The sequence below is a fragment of the Anabrus simplex genome, chromosome X (assembly GCF_040414725.1).
Source record: "Anabrus simplex isolate iqAnaSimp1 chromosome X, ASM4041472v1, whole genome shotgun sequence".
NCBI classification, from domain to species: domain Eukaryota; kingdom Metazoa; phylum Arthropoda; class Insecta; order Orthoptera; family Tettigoniidae; genus Anabrus; species Anabrus simplex.
This window is the reverse complement of record NC_090279.1, coordinates 196640954-196661600: the sequence shown is the minus strand read 5'-3', so window position 1 is coordinate 196661600 and position 20647 is coordinate 196640954. Positions and strand designations below refer to the sequence as shown.

The 20647-nt window shown below is 37.6% G+C and overlaps 1 long non-coding RNA gene across 1 annotated transcript; it reads left to right on the top strand.

Moving 5' to 3' along the window:
- Positions 1 to 1897: 1897 nt before the first annotated feature.
- Positions 1898 to 17467, top strand: LOC136885945 (uncharacterized). Its single transcript, XR_010861649.2, has 2 exons — positions 1898 to 2064; positions 16584 to 17467. It is a non-coding gene; the product is annotated as an uncharacterized lncRNA (long non-coding RNA).
- The last annotated feature ends 3180 nt before the right edge of the window (positions 17468 to 20647 follow it).

The following is a 20647-nucleotide window of genomic DNA, read 5'->3' as shown; positions in this document are numbered from 1 at the left end:
ATCATAAGGTGCGCCAAACTTCCCCATTATACAGTACCGTATGAGGTAGTACAATACCACACAGATACGCTCCAAGCTACAACTACTACTTTTGCATTCCTACAGTATCAAACCTCTATGTTTTTACCACCCTCGAAAAAATCCGCTTATCATACTCTAACATTGGACATAATTTCTATACCGATGGATCTCGGAATTCATGCGGGGTAGGAGCAGCATTTTATTATGAACGAATACAACACATTGAACTATATAAACTCCACCCGGATTTCTCTATATTTACTGCAGAACTTATAGCGATCAGACAAACACTCCTGTATATAAAAAACGAAGTAATCCCTAACGCTAATATCTTCACAGATTCTCTATCAGCATTACAATCGATCCAGCTTCTAAATTCACGATGAACTGGTATGTTTATAATGTTAAACAACTATTATATGACCTACGTACTACTGGAACTAAGATTACAATTATATGGATTCCAGCTCATAAAAATATTCCCGGTAATGAAACAGCGGATAGAGTTGCCAAACAAGCATCACTGCTCAACACCCCTCCAATGACATTTATGGCTCCAGTTACAGATCTAATTCCATTACTAAAGCAACATCAAAAAGCGACATGGCAACAGTTCTGGAATGACACTGCAAGAATAAAAGGGACCTTCTATTACAATATCCAACCCTCTCTGCCAATCAAACACTGGTATCAACGATCAACTTACACACGGCGTCATATAATAACTATTATTAGGCTACGTTTCAACCATTCGCTTACGCCCTTGTTAAAGTACCGTTTCAATATTGTCAGCCAACCGACATGTCAGTGTGGTTCAAATGAGGCGGATGCAAATCACCTCATTCTCCAGTGTCAGTTATATACTCAGGCTCGAGCACGCTTAATTGCAAGTCTAACCTGTTTACGAATACCACTTCCAACAAGTGTTGCTTGTCTTGTTTACAATCCGTCACCGGACATCATATACATATTAAACAGATATTTAGAGGACACGGGCATCATATTGTAAACATACCATAAGATTCACGTTTCATTAATAGTTGTGTCACTTACATAGACTTCATAACACTCCCGACTATGCCTACTTAGGTTTTGTTTAATTTTTGTTATTATACAACTCTAGCAGAAAATGAGCACAATGTTCGCGTTACTATTGTCTTTTGTCGCCTCTGGCACATATGTCCATACGTTGTTCATTTGTTAGAAAGATCCAGATTCAGTAGGTAAATTCTCTTTGGTAGGTCAGATGCTCTTTGGTAGGAACGTTTAGGGTAACACGGCGTTAGTCATATCACATGTCCTTGATAAGCTTTCACTACACTTTGCGCGATATATACATTCTACCCCTCCATTTGTGTTACTCCATCCATAATACTAGATCCTTTAGTTGTTGTGTGCTATCCTTTGTCCTTCCCAATTGTCGGCCCGTTCCGTATGTCAAAGTAGAAGACGCCAAGATGGGTCACTTCGGCGTGAAGATATAGTACCTTGTGTCCCCGTGCTTACTCCTATCTCTATTACACTTACACCCACAAGATGTAGATGTTCACCCATACCAGTGATCTTTGTACTGTGAGATAAAGTATTTCTTCGTCACCATAACTACATGTTTCTGAGTGTTCGACAGTGTTTCATTTACAAAGTATTGGAACTGGGTGTTAGTTACATACAGAGCCCAACCAAATATCAAGAAAGAAAAGAAAGAAAAAAGTGCGCGGATAATACGTGTACTTCCGTTTCCCACTACCCTCAAATCTATCCCTTTTTGTAACAGAAACTTTGATTGGTGAAGTTTAAAGCAACCCAGTGACTGGACGTAGTGCGCTGCGCAGAGTCTGAGAACATACAAAGAAGAAGAAGAATAGGACATGGCGATGGTTCAGCCAACGTCCAATAGAATCGAACGTATATTAAGCGGAAGAATAAAACGGCCAATAAAATAATACTATCGTTTTTGAACGTTGTCTTTGTCATTTGATTGGTATATCTGTGTTTGTATGTGTCAGATTTAAATAGAACCAGATTGTCAAACTTATAGTACAGGTATAGTATTTCTTCGGTTTATTCTTAAAACCTCGTACGTCATTTTTAACAAACTTTTCAAGAGAGTGGGGGGGAGTTATAAATTTCACAAACATTTTTCAACCGTTGTAATTTTATATTTTCCATATTGTTTAGTGTTAATATATTTATGGAATTTCATAAATAAGCATTTCAAGTAAGTCTTCTTATATCTAGTAGACTTAAAAGGTGCATCCACACCAAGATTTTTTCCGTCAACTTTGTTAATTACTTATGGCCAATCCACACCAAAGTTAAACACTGTTAACGAAAACATTTCTCAATATAGTTAATAAACTGGGGCACATTACCTTAGATGTTGGCCTCTTTAAACAACATGGCATAACTACAGTCATAATCACCATCATATCTTAATAAACTTTTGTTGACAAACTTCAACATTATGTCCACATCAGAAAACCTGTTTGTGAGGTTACGGTGCATAGTGTCAGGAAGAAGAATAGGCGCAAAGTGCGGCAAAGAAAAACATTGGAAAGGCGTTTAGAATTAAGTTTGGAGAGAACACTGTCAGAATTTTTAATTTATGGTGCAGCAGACTTTCATTTCTTGTTGATAGTAATTGCAAGAAATGATACAGATTATCGTAAAGCCGGCTCCACTAATTATAATAACAAGAGGAAGGTGCGCTTAGTTGGACATAGTACAGAATCTTATTCCTTACTGTAATCTGTAATGGACTTCATTCTTTTCATGCACAATAGTATTTGGTATGTGTCACAATTTTTGCCGCACAGCACACGCCCGCAATCTATGTCTGGTTTGTGAAATCGCTTGTTAATACACAACTTGTACATGAAAGCCGTGTACTGAAAGTCTGGCTATTACATGTCTTTGCTTTTGGTTCTCTCTGGTCCAAGACTTCTCCACCATAGCAGGTGAGCTGTAGAATTCCAGCTGTATTTCTTCTCTCTTCTTATTTTGGTTCCTTAGTAGTTCTTGATATGGTTCTGTTGATGGTAGGTGTTGGATCCTAATGTCCTCTATGAAGTAGGTTTCTCCCATCTCATATAGAAGTCGTGAAGAGGCTGTCTTCCCTACTCCCATTGCTCTTTTCATGTTCATCGCCTTCACCTTTTCAATTTTGATTAATTCACCTATTTTTAACTTTTTCCAGATGATCTGTAGGTGATCGGGGCTATTGTACTTCTAAAGAGTGCCATCGCTGTGTTGATAGGTTCCTAATATTCTTTATGTAGTATATTGCCCTGATTGCTGATGCTGTCCTTCTTCTATGTGAAGACTGTATGATGATGCTGTTGTTTGCAGTGTAACTCCGAGGTATTTGAATTTGTTAACTCTCTCTGGTGGAGTGCCTGCACATACAATTTTGATGGTCGCTGCTGCTTGTCCACCCTTCCTAAAAAGTCATCTGTACAGTTTTCTCTTGGTTTATAGTGACATCATTTTCCCTGGCTTGTTAATTGCTTCTTGTACTTCTGAACTAATAGGAGACCCGATCACCATGTCATCTGCATACAGGATTATAGTTGTATTCAAGTTCTCCTTAATGATTTTCATGATGTCTGCTATATAGATGTTAAATAGTATAGGACTGAGAGGGTCCCCCTGCAATACGCCATTCGTTTGAATAACCTGTTTCGATGTTTCCACGTTATTTATACATATGTAGAGATCGGGCCAGCTAGGAAGACGTCCGGTGAGGGGAAGCGTGCGAGTGAGAAAGCAGAGCCGTTGTAGCGAGAACACTGACTTCCCCTTCCCGCTCAGTGTTGTGGCGACGTACAGTTGACCCGAAATATTTGTTATAACTGACATGTAACACTTCGCAGATTTTTAGTTAGTGGAATTCTCTTCCAGCTGTAAATTACAGACATACCTAGCCTAAATGAATTTATTTACAAGTGTTACAGATGATAGATAGATTTAAGGAGTTAGAACATAATTTACCCTCATATTATACTAGGTATGCCTTTGCTGGCAGGACGTAGTGTTTACAGTGCACTATGTCTTCTGGTATGGGCTAGAGCAATATCGTTACTTTCATTGATCTGTCTCAGCTTTATCCTTGGCTTTGACAAGATGAAAGTGTATGAGTGATGCTAGTAATGCCATTCTTTATGCAGCCAGTCCCTGCTATGATTGGTGTGAAAATGTTGCCCATAGGGCCAGTTGGTGCATGCATTTCAGTGGGTTGGCACACTGTTATGTAATAGCAACTTCTGGCTCGGTGAGGAAAGCAACGGGAAACTACCTCTCCTCATTTCCCTAGTATGCCTCTTTAGTGATGCCTAGGCCATTTATGACAGCTGATGGCGGAGCTGTTGAGGATGCAACCACCCTTCGGGCTGAGGACTATACAACATAACATTATAGTAGGTGTGAAAATCGTTTTCATGTATCAATATGCGTACTCATTATTTTAAATTATAATTTAATGTAAAAGTAACTTTACGACGATGTAGATGCACAGTGTAGAATATGGTTTGCTATAACAGTAGGTTTCATAACCTGAGTCAATAATAATAATAATATAATAATAATAAGATAATATACGTCAAAAATGAAACGCACTATAAGAAAATTGAAAAAGGAGGATAATTTTTACGGTCATCTTCTCCTCAGAATGAACTCTAATAGATTACCCGAACAAATCTTTGACTTCTTCTGTAACCGCAAAACAAAACTGAACTGGTTCAAAGAAACTGGAAAAGACCTGGTAGAATTAAAAATTACAGAAGATTCACTATTCAGTCGAACAGCTAAAGTAATAACTAAAGAAGAAAATAAAGGTTCCAAAACAAATCTACATTAAAAGCGAATTTCTGTCTAGCGAGTTTCTCTACATCGTCAGTAGTGAAGATGACGTTGTGAGAAGCTACCCAGTTCTTCACTTCTGCCCACATTATTTCAATACTGTTTAATTCAGTGTGATATGGGGGCAGTCGAAGGACCGAGTGCCCATAATGCTCCATGAGTTCATCTAGGACGTAGGTTTTTTGTGCTGGTTTGTGCAATTTGATAAGCTCATAAAACTCGTGTTTGTACATTGTGGAATGTTCCTATTCACTAGCCAGGAGATAATCGTCACTTTCCGTGAACTGGAGGTTGGAGCACGATCTACTTCCTTGTTGTGATATGACGCGTTGTCAATCACAAGAACACTGCGGGGTGGAAGATTAGGAATAAGCATATATTTCACCCACTTAAAAAAAGTGTCGCTATTCATGTCATTGCGGCAGTCGCCACTCTTGCTGCCAGACTTCCAGATTAGCAGACAGTTCTCGATGAATAAAGGCTGATATACCGGATATTGAGTTATCAGAGCAGCCTTTGCGGGATACATGGGACGTATATATTTATAGGTTTCATCTGTGTACACGATAGGCCTATCCTCCGCCCGATACTAGGCAGTTGTTTTTCAAATAAAAAAATCTTTTGTATTTTGTCATGCTTTTCCATTAGGATGCACTTATTAATGTTAGTTTTTTCCAACGATATCCTAATGATCGAAGGATTCGCTTGACACTAGTATTGGATCCTTTGAACTTTGTCTTTCTCTAACTTTGCACAAATTTTTGAAACTGTAGGTAAACATTTTTCAACTAAATAAAAATTGTTAACAATACGACGTACGGCACCTTCGTCTCCAGTCCAGTAACATTCTTTGTGCGCATTCTTTTTTTTGTTTGACATTTCAAACAGACTGTCCATAGGTTTTCCTAATTCTGCCGCTTTTCTTTTTTCGCTCTTAATCCGTGCCACAGAACTTTCTGACACTCCAACAGCTGCTACTCTTTCTTACAATCTACCACGAACCTTTCTTCCACTGCCTCCCATTTCATAAAGTCTATAACGTTCGAGATTGCTGCACGAGTCTGACTCTTTAGCACCTTACGATGCAGGCTACTTTTAACGCCTTCCATACTGTCACAGATAGGCCTAACGTACACCACCACTAATCACAGTTACTACACAATGAGAAATTACAAAGCAGCGCGCGTCAGCTGAGTGTGAACTTATGCACTGAACTGTCCTTGTAGCAGGAGCTCTGTTAGGAGGGGATGCGCTACGCTGGATCTTCCAAAGAGTGCATGCGCAACCAGACGTCTTCCTACATGGCCCGATCTCTAGTTATAATTTAAGAGATCTTCTGTTATCCTTGCAATTGGGTGGTCTTTTCCAGTCATTCCCTTAAGTTTCTCGATAAGCTTCATCCTGTTTGAGGTTGAACGCTTTCCTGTAGTCTACAAGTACCACATAATATTCCCCCCCCCCCCCCAGGGTATCTAAGGGAGTCCTCTATTTGCTCTAATAGGTAGGAAATTGCTTGTAATGTACTCCTGCCTTTCCTGAATCCAAATTGACATTCAGATATTTGATTGTTGATATTTTCCAGTAGTCCTTCATTTAGAACTTGCGTGAACATCTTGAACGTAGCAGTTTCCAATACCACTCCCCACTTATAGTACTTCCTTTCCGTTTGTAGATAATCTTCATTGTTGCTATTCTCTAGCTTTCGGGTATCTGTCCTAATTCCATGCATTTGTTCATTAGATCTACTCAGAGGTCTTGCATAACATCCACAGATTCCTTCATGTGCTCGATGTAGGTATTATCTTGGCCCGCTGCCTTTTTATTTTTTCCCTCCTTTATTGCCTTCCTTACTTCCTGTTTTGTTACTGGATCATACGTGTGAACCTGTTGTGTTGTTGGATCATATGCCTGACCTTTCTGTTGCTGGTTTAGAATTTTGCTGAAGTGGTTTTCCCATGCCTCTATTGGTAAAATTCCCTGACCTGGCCGGGAATCGAACCCAGGGCCTCCGGGTAAGAGGTAGACACGCTACCCCCTACACCACGGTGCCGGCATTGCAAATTCATACAGCTGGCCTAAAAGTTCAACTGCGTAAAAATTCAAATATGTAAGTATTTTCGTAATCGGACATTTACTTTTTGAGATATCAATAAGAACAGCATGCACGGTTTTGCATGTTGCATCAGACAGCGTGCAGTTGGGCAAGGACATATTGATGCGCAAGCAGTCTCTTGGGTGTAATTCCAGCCACAGAGCGGATACCAGGCACTTAAGCATATCATACACGTGATGGGTTTGCGAAGTGTGTATGACACTCGTGACAGGACAGGGAGGCTTGATGCTTTTAAAAGGAATAAAATTATAACTTTGACTGGAGAATTCAGAAATAAACATAACACGGGACACCTGAAGAGCTCCTTCTGGAAAAACAAATGAAAAATATACTGTAATAGCATGTTCAACACCAGGCAAATACTGGATTGGTACCTTTGAGATGGGCTACGGCTGACATCCTTTCCAAATCCTTCCCAATACCATCCGTGGAGAAAGACGCCAAACTGAGCGCAACCTATTACACATTTATTTCAAATCAAAACAAAGAAACTTTAATCTCCTTTCTCCGTTGTGTGTTCACCAGTCATACAATAACATTGCACACCCAGGGTATGTTACAGTACATCACATTATGTTTACGATAGTTTACAGTACATGCCCGATATCCGCTTTGTGGCTGGAATCAATGCCAGGAAACAGCTTGCTTGCCAATACGTCCTTGGCCGACCGCACGCTGTCTGATGGGGCACACAAAAGCCCAGATGCGGTTTGTATTGATATCTCAAAACGTAACTGTCCGATTTTTCAAATACTTAACATATTTGAACTTGTACTCGGTTGAACGTTTAGGCAAGATATATGCGTGCCATTCCATTTAAAAATATGGAGTTAGTGTCAATATATCGGTTATTACTTGCCTCATGGGAATGAGTAGCACATTATTTTACAAGCCCCTGGGTATCATTTACAAATATGAAAACAGAATACTGATGTCTTTAATGATTTAGGCATTATTTCCACATCTTAGGTGAATTACGCTGTATATAAATTTGAGGTAGAAAATGATGTTCACTGCAGTTTGCTCCGTTTGACTGTTCGACCGTTTTTTAACTCTCCAGGTATATGCGTCGCATTGCAATCGGGGGATTCATCAGTTTTTCGGGAATTGTTAGGTTGTGGACCTGTTGTGTTTAAGTAAAATGTGTGCAACTTTTAGTGTTCTATCACCTCCACCTGGTCCGAAATAGATCCTGCATCATGACATTTATCCTCTTTTTTTAATATATATATATAAACAAAAGCGTATTGACCTAAACAGGTCCCCACACGCTTGTTGAAATCGGTTGGACGCTGGGTCTGGCCTCTCCTTGTAAACAAGGAGGCTCTGATTAACGAACTTTAAATTGCTCCCTGAGTACATCAACCAGTACATATGGCTCGAAAAAGGTTAGCCCTTATCTAGCATAGGTATGATAGGTATGTACTGATCGTTTAATTTTTTTTTTTTTTGTATTCGTAATACATTTAACTTAACCTTTGATTTGTTCTTATTTCCAGTAGTTCTAAGGAAGGCTTTGACCTTGACCATTCAGCCAAGTAACCAGACTTCATGGCGCAAGTTTTCCTATTTTAATTTCCTGTATCACAGTTGGCGTATCCTGTATGTCCTTGATTCTCGTCTATCTTGTCTTCTGTGATTATTGTTTCAGGTAATATTTAAGGTGTGACCATAATAGGCAAAAGCAGCATATGGAGGAAGAGAAATGAACATGATATACAATAATAAAGTTTTATTATGAATCCACCTGTTCAATACATTATAATGTTGTTACATTTAAAATAATTTCATTAGTTAAAAAGTTATATATGGGACATGTTTCGCTCCCTTACAGAGCATCATCAGCCAAATCTGAATCTCAAATAATTGTTATTTACATAAATAAAGACTTAAGAACTATTAGAACATTTTTGACAAACTTAAAACTTATTCTATTAGAAAAATCATAAAATATAAAATCTTTGTATACATGGCTTAATTACATGTGCTTAATAGGAAGATACATTAAAATTATGGAAGAGAGAGTACTAAAATATAAAATAAATAATATATATATTATGTCCAAAATCCTAGAAAGACGTGAAAATCAATCTTAGGAGCTAAATTTGAGGATTTTCTTGGCAATGAGATCTGGTAAAAAAGTTATTTATCCCTTGTGGATAAGAGTCTATAAGATTCAAATTTATCGTCAATTTGATGATTGAACTTATAACAGGATAAATGTTGGTCTTCAAGAAATTTAAATGCTTGTTGTCATGTGACCTCGGCGAATGCTGTTGAAAAGATATGTTCTTATAGATGTCGAGGACCGTTCGTTGAACTAATGGATTTGATAAGGATGATTGAAAGGGACGTAAATCAACGTTTGTATTGAAAGCTGCTGCTTGGTTTATCTTGTTGAATGTCCCTCCAATTGCTGTTTGTCGGTTTGGTGTTGTCCGAGGTTATGTGGTTATGTGGTCTTAAGTCTTTATTTACGTAAATAACAATTATTTGAGATTCAGATTTGGCTGATGATGCTCTGTAAGGGAGCGAAACATGTCCCATATATAACTTTTTAACTAATGAAGTTATTTTAAATGTAACAACATTATAATGTATTGAACAGGTGGATTCATAATAAAACTTTATTATTGTATATTAACAGATTTCAATACGGATTAAAACATGAGATTAGTCACTTGCAAATGAACATGATGTTATTTGCAGATGATATTGTGATTTGGGGAGAAGACGACAGGAAGGTTCAAGAACAGTTGAATGTGGTGAATGGGAAGATTGAAGAATGTGGATTGAAAATAAGTGTAGAAAAGAGTAAAACTTTTGTTATGACTAGAGGGGAGAAAGAAGGGAAAGGTCAGATCAGACTTGCAGACAAAGTCCCTGGAAGTAGTGGAAACGTTTAAATACCTGGGGAGTGAATTAATGGAGAATGCTCGACTGGATGCTGAGATTAGTAAAAGGATTCAAGCTGGAAGTTGTTTCTATCATAGTGTAAGAAATATGTTATGGGACAAAGATGTGCCAATGGAAGCAAAGGATACTATGTTCAAGATGTATTACGTACCCATAACAACTTACGGAGCAGAAACTTGGACAATGACAAAGAAGGATGAGAGTCGAATACAGGCAGCCGAAATGAAATTCTTGAGGAGTATGATACAGAAGAGTAGAAGAGACAAAATAAGGAATGAGAAAGTACGGGAAGAAATTGAAGTGGAAAAAATGAATGATAGAATAGAGAAGAGCCGACTATGATGGTTTGGGCACATACAGTGAATGAGCGACGAAAGAATGCCAAAAAAGGTGATGGAAATGCAAATCCAAGGAAGGAGAGGCCGTGGACGACCACGATTGAGATGGAAGGATACCATCCAACGCAGCATTATAGAAAGAAACCTGGACTGGGACACAGTGTTGGAGGAGGAGTGGTGGAAAGACCGAAGAAAGTGGAGAGGAACCATATTTGCCCCTACCTGGCTACAGCTGGATAAAGGGAAATGATGATGATGATGATGATGATGATGATGAACTGGCTCGGCTGAATACCTCCTCGTCAGTAATCTTGAATATCCCGCATTTCAGAGGCTTGCAGTCGGTTCATTGACAAAGCTATTAGTGTACATCCTTCGAGATCATAAAGCAGCACCGGTAACACCCAACACTTAACGCGCTAACAAATTTCGAACCAGAGCTCTCTGTCGCACAGATGATGTTTTTATTTCAGAATAACTCCTCTCGCATTGCCAATTCTGGTGTTTATTTCTGCATGCGTATCTCATTCCTTTGTTAATCAGCATCCTAGGCACTTGAATTGGAATGCCTTTTTATTTAGTTATTTTTATTTTTTCAATCTCCTTTACATTGCATCGACACAGACAGGTCTTATGGTGATGAGATGGGAGAAGACTAGAAACAGGAAGGAAGGGACTGTGACCTTAAAGTAAGGTTCAACCCCAGCATTTGCCTGGTGTGAAAATGGGAAATCATGACAAGATATGAGAATCATTCTGTATTGACGGTTTTCACTTTACAAAGGAAATTTAATATGCCCTACTATTCACTACATACATATCTCCATCATTAGATGAAGTAATAAGTCAAACATGTTTCAACTCGTTTGAGCCATATTCAGTGAAAAAAAAAAAAATGTTGAAGTTATGTACATAATAGATGCTAAAAAATTGTGTTAACATAATGAAGGAAAGAATGAAAAACAAGACATGATGGATATAAAAAACAATTCTATATATATATATATATATATATATATATATATACATTTCCATCTTTAGATGGAGTTATTTACTTTTTTTATTTGTTTTTATAACGTTCTATAACGAATCATTTATATTGGTGTTATAAAGCAACTTAGAAAAAAAAAAAAGTAAGACATATAATAAATTAAAAACATCATGTACATATGAAGTCTTAGTTAAAACTGATAACTGTACACTGTTGGCTTAGTTGTTATATTTAGTCATAGGCTGAAAGCAAGAGCTGGACTCCATAGTCAGAGAACACGGGTAATACAAGCAGGGCCACGTAACACTAGAAATCAGATGGTTCAACTTTGGCCTATGACTGAATATAACAACTAAGTCAGCAGGGTACAGATACCAGTTTAACTACATCAGGGGACAACTAAAACATTGAAACAAATAGGCCTCAAGCTCAAGACTGTTTTAATGATCACCACCTCACATTTTTACATCATGTTTTTTAAGAAAAAACTTTATCTAGATGGGGGAGACTTCATTCATTCCATTCCTGACCCGGTTAAACGACTGGAAACAGGCTGTGGATTTTCATCTAACACCTCATGTGTGTCTGATGTTTTAAATTTATTATATATGCCTTGCTGAGGATGACCCTATGCCGGGTCAAAACATGTTTATGTAAAGTTTCATCTTAATTGGTTGTAAATATTGTTAGTATTGACTAGGAGGATAATCCAAATAATTTTGTACAATTTTGTAAGAAGTTCAACCGTCAATACAGATATAACATGAGATTTATAGTTTGTAATACTGTCTTTTCTTATCATACTCTTAAAAATTTCACTGGCCTGGATTTTCTTCTCCTGTCTTTCTGGTAGTATCCAGGTCTCTGCTGTGTATTGTCAGTGTTAGGCAGTAGTAAATCTTATACTTCCCCTCTTTACACTTCATTGGTACTTCCTTCCTCCGCACCAGGTTTCTCACACTCTGGTAGAATGTATTTCCCTGTTGAATCCTTTTACTGATCTCCACGTCCAGCCCTCCATCTTGCATCAGTTCTCTTCCCAAGTAGGCCTACTTGAAGCTCTCTGAAATTTCAAGGTTTTGTTCCTTTATTTTTATAATTCTTTCCCTTCCATTTCTCATCTAGTCAACACCATTGTCTTACTCTTTTCCACACTTATTTTCAGTGCATAATTTTCAGTAACTTCACTCAGCATGTCTAGTTGTCCTTGTACTTCCTCTCTGTTTATTCCCCTTGCCGCAATATCATCTGCAAACAGCATTACCTTCAGCCGTCTGTCCGTATATTAGCTTCTAAAGCTTTTGATTAATCTATTTATTGATTTAGTGCCTTCCTAGGATTATGTATTAGACCACTGTGTATTAATTCAATAGCCTTGTGCTGAATTTAATCACTGGACCCTGATTCATAAAACATTTTTCACTACTAATTATTATTATTATTATTATTATGAAACCAATAATATTAGTATTATGTTTCATAGAGTTCATCATCATCTTTTCATGTAATTAGTCCTGTAGAAGAACTTTTATGATCCATGGAAAAGATTTGCATTTTCACACCATCTCTTCCTGAAGCGTTCCAGAGATCTCTTCCCACCGGGGCAGTACTATATGACTGCTCTAGGGATCCTGCTTCTGTCCATCCTGTTTAGGTGTTCTAGCCAATTTCTCTGGTATTCATAGATGTATTTCAATACAGGTCTGCTTTTAAGATCATTCAGCACTTCTGTGTGTCCCCACTTAGTGACTACTGCTGTTCACCGCATGTATTGCATTTCAGCTGTAGTTATTCTTCTCTCATCATATTTCCTCAGAGTCCACGCTTCACTTCCATAGTAAAGTACAGATCTTGCCAAGGCTTTGTAGATTCTTGTACGGATGTGTTTTTGAACTAATGATGGTCTAAAAACTTTATTTATGATTCCGAAACATATGTTGAATTTTGAGATTTCATAGTGTTATTAACTGATAATATTAGTAAAGTGTTTCATGGACAACATGACTAATAAGTTACTCATATTAAGTTATTGGGATTATTTCCATGAGTGTGTTTTGACTCATAATCCATATTATTAGTGAAACCAAAGTGAGTGGTATTTTAATATTTTGGCATAAAATCGTGAAGATCCATGAAATGGTAGACTCCGATTCAAATAGTGATTAGGGGAGAATGTAGATATTCACTGTTCAGTAAATCTTAGGCCAAAAATGGCCTGTGCTGGTGTGTAACAAACATATGAATACAATGAGAGATTTAGGTAAGATTACAGAACTTTTGAGTATTTGCTTTATAGGATTGGTAATAGAATGTTCCACTGCAAGGAATGAAGCATAACCTCAAAACATCAGCTTCACATTGCACTCCACAGGTTGGTAGTTGTTTCTCTAGTGCAATTCTGCTTGGAGACTCCAGCTATCCATTAAAATCTTGGCTGGTACCTCCACTAAACCAAGATATGCTAGTCCATCTCAACAGAGTTTTAAGAACACACAAAATAAAAAAGTAAAAAGAACGAGGAGGATTATAGTGTGCAATAGGCTGTGAATAGTTGACGCTTTAACTCATTCATTTTCAGCAAAGAAACTTGCTTCTCTCACATTATTTTCACTTTTATCTATTCTCATATGTGTCAGTCGCCGCAATGAAAATATCAAGCGAGATTATCAAACATATGGATTAATAGCTGGTTGTAGTCAAGCACTAGCCTACTGCTAGGAACAAACACTAACCAAGAACATATGCAACAAACCGATTCTAACCTCCACTTGTATCACCTGAATAATGAACTAATATTATGAGTGAAGACATTTTATTATTCATGTGTAAATCTTTATGGAACAGAATTTGGTTAATTAATAATTATTTTTATGAGTTCTAATATTATTAGTTTTATGAAACAGGGCCCTAGTGTGCAATTTTCCTTCTGAAATAATATGGCTTTTATTGCCGGGAGTGTCCGAGAATATTCGGCTCGCCAGGTGCCGGGAATCGAACCCCTGTGACCAAAGGCCACACGCTGACCCTTTAGCCATCGAGCCAGAATTTTTCTTCTAATTTAGTGTCATATCACTTATGGGGAGGTATGACAGAATTTTCATCTTCCACAGTTTTTATCATATAATTATCTAATTTTAACCACTTGCATAGACTGGCATCTAATGTTCCGATTTACGATTTATTAACTTGGCCTTTTTTTTTTTTTTTTTTTAAGTTATTGCCCTTCTTTGTACTAAAAAGTGGTGGCATAAAAAGTCCCTTGCAACAAAGTTTTTGTTTGATCAAGCTGATTTTAAAAACTCACGCAGTTAAGATGTATAAAATCAATAATTGTAATTGGTTTTGGTGTTAAATGGATGTTATTTCCAGAAATGTTTAAACTCTCATTTTATATATTTTTAAAAATTCAGGATTAAAAGTTCGAATCTACCTATCAAAATTCATATTAAAATCAAAGCAGTTCAAAACCCAGAACCATTTTACATAACTATACCTTCAGCAACAACCTTCCCAAGTTACAAGAATTGCATCACAAGGAGCATTTTGTACGTATCAAAACATTGAAAAAGAGCAATGCGAGAAAAAAGCAAGTTAATATTTACCCACTCAGAACTGCTCTACTCCATATGTTTCCCCTTCACATCTCCTTATGGTTTCTTCCTTTGATATCTTCAGCCATTTTACACGTGTCCTAGTCATTTTCTCTGATCATTGCCCCTCTTCTGTGCCCGAGTAATACGTCGAACATCGTGTATCTTGAATCGAGAAACTGAGGTCGTAGGGATGATCGAATTTCTGATAGTGAAGGGTTTCCAGAGTTTTGAATGCCCCATATTGAATTCTGAGACAGCCCTAAGGATACCAAGTTAGTTTTGTCTTGGAAATAAATGTCTCCTTGGGGCATTTACTCCACACTACATTATGGAGGGATTTGTTAGCATTCTGAGTCTTCCCTGCTGTACAATGCTGCAATCTGAATTGTTTTTATACATCTTAACTATAAATACACAAGTGCTATCTTCTCTACAACAGAAGGACTAAGCTTGCAACTCATTCTACTGTGGCTATCAGTTGGTTTTCCTTCTACCTGTTGTCGGTTGTGGAAACGCTAGGAGTACCTTCAGGACAAGTCAATTGATGAGGTTTGCAGTCAGTTGACATACGATGTCTAAATTGCAAAAACTGGCCGCCTCTTCATTTTCCGTACATCTGGAATATTATTGACTATGGCATGCCTATAATAATGGGTCAATTTAGTTATAGGGCTCACTTTCAAATTGCCCTCTTTCCTCCCACCCAGTGTCTCACCCTTCATCCCCCATTCCTTTACAGTGTTGCGAAGAGCAATACCAAGGCGCTTAGAAATATGATTTATGCATTCCTGTTTCTCAGTCGTTTGTTCTGGACCATACACTTCAATCTCATTCAAATGGCCATTGGTCTTGGCATCCCCTTCTAACAATATTGATGTGTAACGAAAACCATTCTCGATGGATCTCTTCCACAGGACCTCTCAATGTCTTTTTCCATTGCATTAAAGGATGCGTTGGTGTGGTTCTGGGCTTTTAATTGTCCTGCAGGCTCATATTAAATGGTTTCTACAAGCTTTAAAAAAGCCGGAATGACTAAAATAACATCATTTTCTGAAAGAGGGAGAATTGAGCTATTTTTAAATGAATAAAAAGGAAAACCAAGTTTTTGGCTTAAAATAGGAAAAATTGTCATACTTCCCCTTAAGTTTTGACCATTAGCCTATAACAAATGTTGGATCAAACACCATTAAGCTGGAGGAAAATAATTGTCAAGTGTCTGCAGTGGTCATATGTCCTTACAGCTTCAGATACAGCAGATGGCTGTGCAAAGGGGGGGGGGAGGAAAGGTTATTGTACCTCAACGGCAGCATGACTGTTTTTGTTGTAAATGCATGCATTTAGCTGGAAATAAGCTGTGTAAATTGCAAATTACATCTTACAATGTTGCTAGTGTCGTGTGCCTTACACGAGTTTAGGCGCTGCAGCAAGCAGTGGTAGGGCAGACCAGTTGGATTTTCAGTGGAATACTTAAAATGGGGAAGAAGGTAGTAGGGCCAAGAAGTGGTTAGGGGAAAACTGGCACCAGACATTAGGTTCTTTGTTTCATATTAGGCAGGTGGTTGGCCAGAGGCCAGCTGGACACACAACAGCACGTGTACAGGCTTCTGCCAGTAGTAGCAACATTGCAATTTACAACCACCACCATTTTCTTAAAAACTATTAAATCTACAGACATGGAAGTGACAGTATAGATACCTTCCATGCCATATATAGAATGAAATTTGACCAGCCATTCTTCCTTATATCTTTTTCAGGTATGGTTCGTTCTAAACAAGCAAAACCCAAGTCGACCCCATTGAAGCTGAAAGATAAGGCGAGAAAAGAAATCCGCAAGCTAGTGAAGAAATCTAAAAATGCTACTGCAGATAAGACTTTGTCTATGGTTAATCATCGTTTCAAACCAGGAGAGAGAGCTCTACAAGAAATTCGTTTTTATCAGAAAACTTCTGATTTAATAATTCCTAGAGCAGTTTTTGAAAGAGTTGTGAGAGATATTGCCTTGACTGTCATCCCTCCAGAGTATCTCCCCATAAGATTCAAACATTTGGCTATTGAAGCATTGCAGGAGGCAGCTGAAACCTACTTGGTGCAATTCTTCGAAGACTGTCTCATGTGTTGTATACATGCAAAGCGGGTGACTTTAAAGGATGTTGACATGCATTTGACACGGAGGATACGAGGAAGATCGGACATCATCAATCAGTAGCTACTGAGAGAAGGCAAGAAAAAAAATCCGCAAGCTAAGGAAAAAATCTAAAAATGTGATAGCAAGTAAGACTGTGTATGGTTAAGCATTGTTTACAACCAGGAGAGAGAGAGAGAGAGAGATTGGTTGAAATCGATGAATTATGAATGAATTAAGAATTGCACAAGTAGTCAGGAGAGAGAGCCCTATGAGAATTTTTTAAATAGAAAACTTTGGATTTAAAAGAAAAATTGTTAATTTTTAATACTGTTTTTAATAAAGTTAGTTGATGTTAATTTCATGTTTCTCCTTTGTTCATTGTTCATTTTTTGTTGTTTAAATGTCGTAATTATAGAATAAGTTAAGAGAAATCGGCTTTCAACCTATTAGATTGTGTTACGTGCATTTAATACATGTTCAAGATGTGCTAAGTACAGAACAAAAATGGCCAACCGGACACCAGTGGGATCCGAACCCACCACCTCCCGATTTTGCGTCGGTTGCTCTACTTGGTGAAAGTGAATAATTTTTAGTGTGTGTAATATATATTTAAATGTCTGTAATAGAAATTACACAGTAGGTTTTAAGATTGTAATTTTGCTACAAAACGTTTTGCTTGTACTAGCTGAAAGACCATGAATATTTTTAGAATGACATTCTTCCTCTTTCTAAACATTATAAACTGTAACTCTGTGTTTGAATCAAATGCTGTGGACTGTCTTGTAATACTGTATCACTTCATGAGAAAAGTGAAGTATTTACCCATCAAAGTGAACCCTTAACCAAAGTTTAAGACCATGCTGTATTTTGTGATGATTTTGTAATGAAATGTATTATTTTATATTAAACTGAGAAATAGATCATGTATAATGCTGGCCCAAAAAGAGCATAACACTTAGGGTCCCGGTTTCGATTCCTCATTTTCACCACTCCTCCGACTTGGGGACTGAGTTTTGTGTTTGTTGCTATACACACTGCATGAAATGTACGAAAGACTGACTTAACAATGATGGGTAGGTCCATCTATTCAATACCTGATTATTGATTCATTATATACAGTTAAACCCCTCTAAGTTGGACACATACAGCTCATTAAAAATGTGTTCAATCTACAGGGCGAGTGTATAGTATTTCAAAAGTACAGTGCAGGAAAGGAAAAACTATGAGCTACTGTGTACTGTATATACATAATAAAAACAGTGGTTCTTTGAATTTATATACTGTACAATATGTTGAATTTCATGCCTACTAAAGTTTTAAAAATTGCACTACTGTATTTTCTTATTTTTTTATTTTGCATATTGTATACTGTTCAGTACTCACCCTTTACTGCTTAGCAAATAAATTGGTTACAAGTCTGTTTCATTTTTCGACTTTTGCACATGCTAATTCTAACTCAGTTTTCTTACTGTTGATAAATTTTAAATAGTTTCTTTAATAGATTCAATTTTCCTATGTAATCCAAATAGGGTTTCAATAATTTCTGGTTGGTTATATGCAAATGCATAACGTTCCAACTCATTAATACACTGCACAACTTTTTGATGAGTAGGTCGTTTCTTGGGGATAGAAATATTTTTCTTCTTGTAACAATCCATCATTTGTTTCAGGAATATCACATTATGGGAATCGCTAAAAACACTTTTAACGTCCTACAGTTCAGTCCGGAGAACTTCAGGGAGACATCTCGGTTAACACACATTTCACAATTGTTTCTTTAGATACGCCCGTCCAAGCACCATTGATCCAGCAAATTGCGTGGTGGTGATTGTTTTAAGAGGAAGTACAACTGGGCAACCATCTTTTATTTGCGTCGAGGACCGTCGCACTCTGTGTAAATCCGATTGCATGGTTAGACTTCTTACCCAAATTAAGGAAGACTCTCTGTCTTAACATTATTGTTTTAAGATGCTCTTGGACAAGCATAATTTCCAATGACAATGTTAAATTTGCTTGCACAAAACACTAAACATAGTTTTGAACCCGTCCAAACTTGTCATTTTATAGCTGTCCAGAGTTGAGCTACTGTGTACTGTATATACATGTACAGAGGATTTTTAACTTGTAAATGTATAGGGAATTAAACAGTGCACATGTCCAGTCAAAAGGGGTTTCACTGTATTAGGACTAATTTTGGCTTTTCTATTGGGCCATCATCAGCCTTAATCACAAATGGAAAAGACATTGTTTGTAATTTACAATCACCAAAACCTGGTATATCACTTTGTCTTGACTCATCGATACAACATGCTATGATCCTATACCGTAGGAGTCTATTTGAAATTACAGTAGACTCCTAATTCGGACCCTAGCCCGGACTAACGGACAATATGCTATAAACACCAATATTTAGCTTAAGTGAAGTACAGTGCACAAACAAAGTAGCCATACAGATTACACTTGCCAAGATACTAACATCACAGATATCCACATCCGTGCAGGGATCTACCCATCTCATCCAAATCTGGCTATACTAACTCATCTAATGACAAGAGTTATTCATCTCTTAAGATTGTTTATGTTTCCCTCATAACTCATGCCATTTCTTCTTCTTTCATTTTAGCTGACTATGAACCGCGTTAATTCCAATTCAGCTTCACCTGTTTCTGGACTTTAATCCTTGTCCAGTACTCACTTTGCGATCTCCTTTCTTCTCTCCATGGTGCTTTGGTACGGGATCTAAGTTTTTCGTGCAACCTCTTTGTGGCCTTGATCCTCGACTTGTAAGCATCCCTGTTGCTGATTTCCCTTCTTTGTATTCCCATGTCTTCGAGGTCATTTTTCACCTCCTGATACCAGCACACCATAATTTTTCTGATCTTAAAAAAGTCTTGTTTGATTGGTCAGTCTTCCTGGGTTCATTTTTTAGATGTCTTCTTCTGGATGTTGTCTGAGATTTTCCATCTTGAGATATAATTCTTGGTTTCCTATCTTTCTGTATGGTTCATCCTCTGTTCTTTGGGGTCCCAGTATCTTCCTCAGAATCTCTCTCTCTCCACTAGTTCCAACTTCTTGACCAATCCTGTTTTTATCAGGTTCAAACATTCAACTGCATATGAAGCCTCCGGGATGATCACTGTCTGGTAGTGTCCGCGTTTGGCATTGATAGAGATATTCTTCTTGTCAGTGTTCATAGTTTATATGCCAACGTTGATTCTCAATAACAGTGCCTCTCTTTATGACAGGTCTATACACTCTCTCAGGTAATTGAATTTTTCCACTTTCTGAATCCTTTCTCTCTCAACTGTCATCCAGCTGGATGCTGTTTTGATGTTGGTCATGTATTTATTGTCTTCTCGAAGGAGATCGTAGACCTGCCTTACCTGCTTCTTCCTGGAGTTGGGCAATTTGGTTCCATGCCTCCTGTATCAGCTCTGACAGAACCACAATGTCACAGGCTAAACAGTTAATTCCAATTCCTTTGTTCTTGCATCCCATCCCTAATAGTTCTGCCGTTTATGTACAAAACGTTTTCTTTTAACATTTTACACAGTCCAAAACAGTGTTTCTCAGACAGTGTGCCAAAACTTCCAAGTGTTTGAGATGCTGCTCGTACCAATAATTGAAACAATTTTATAAGATAGAACTGAATACAAAACTCAAGATACAAACCTCCGCTTTTGTTACTGTTAG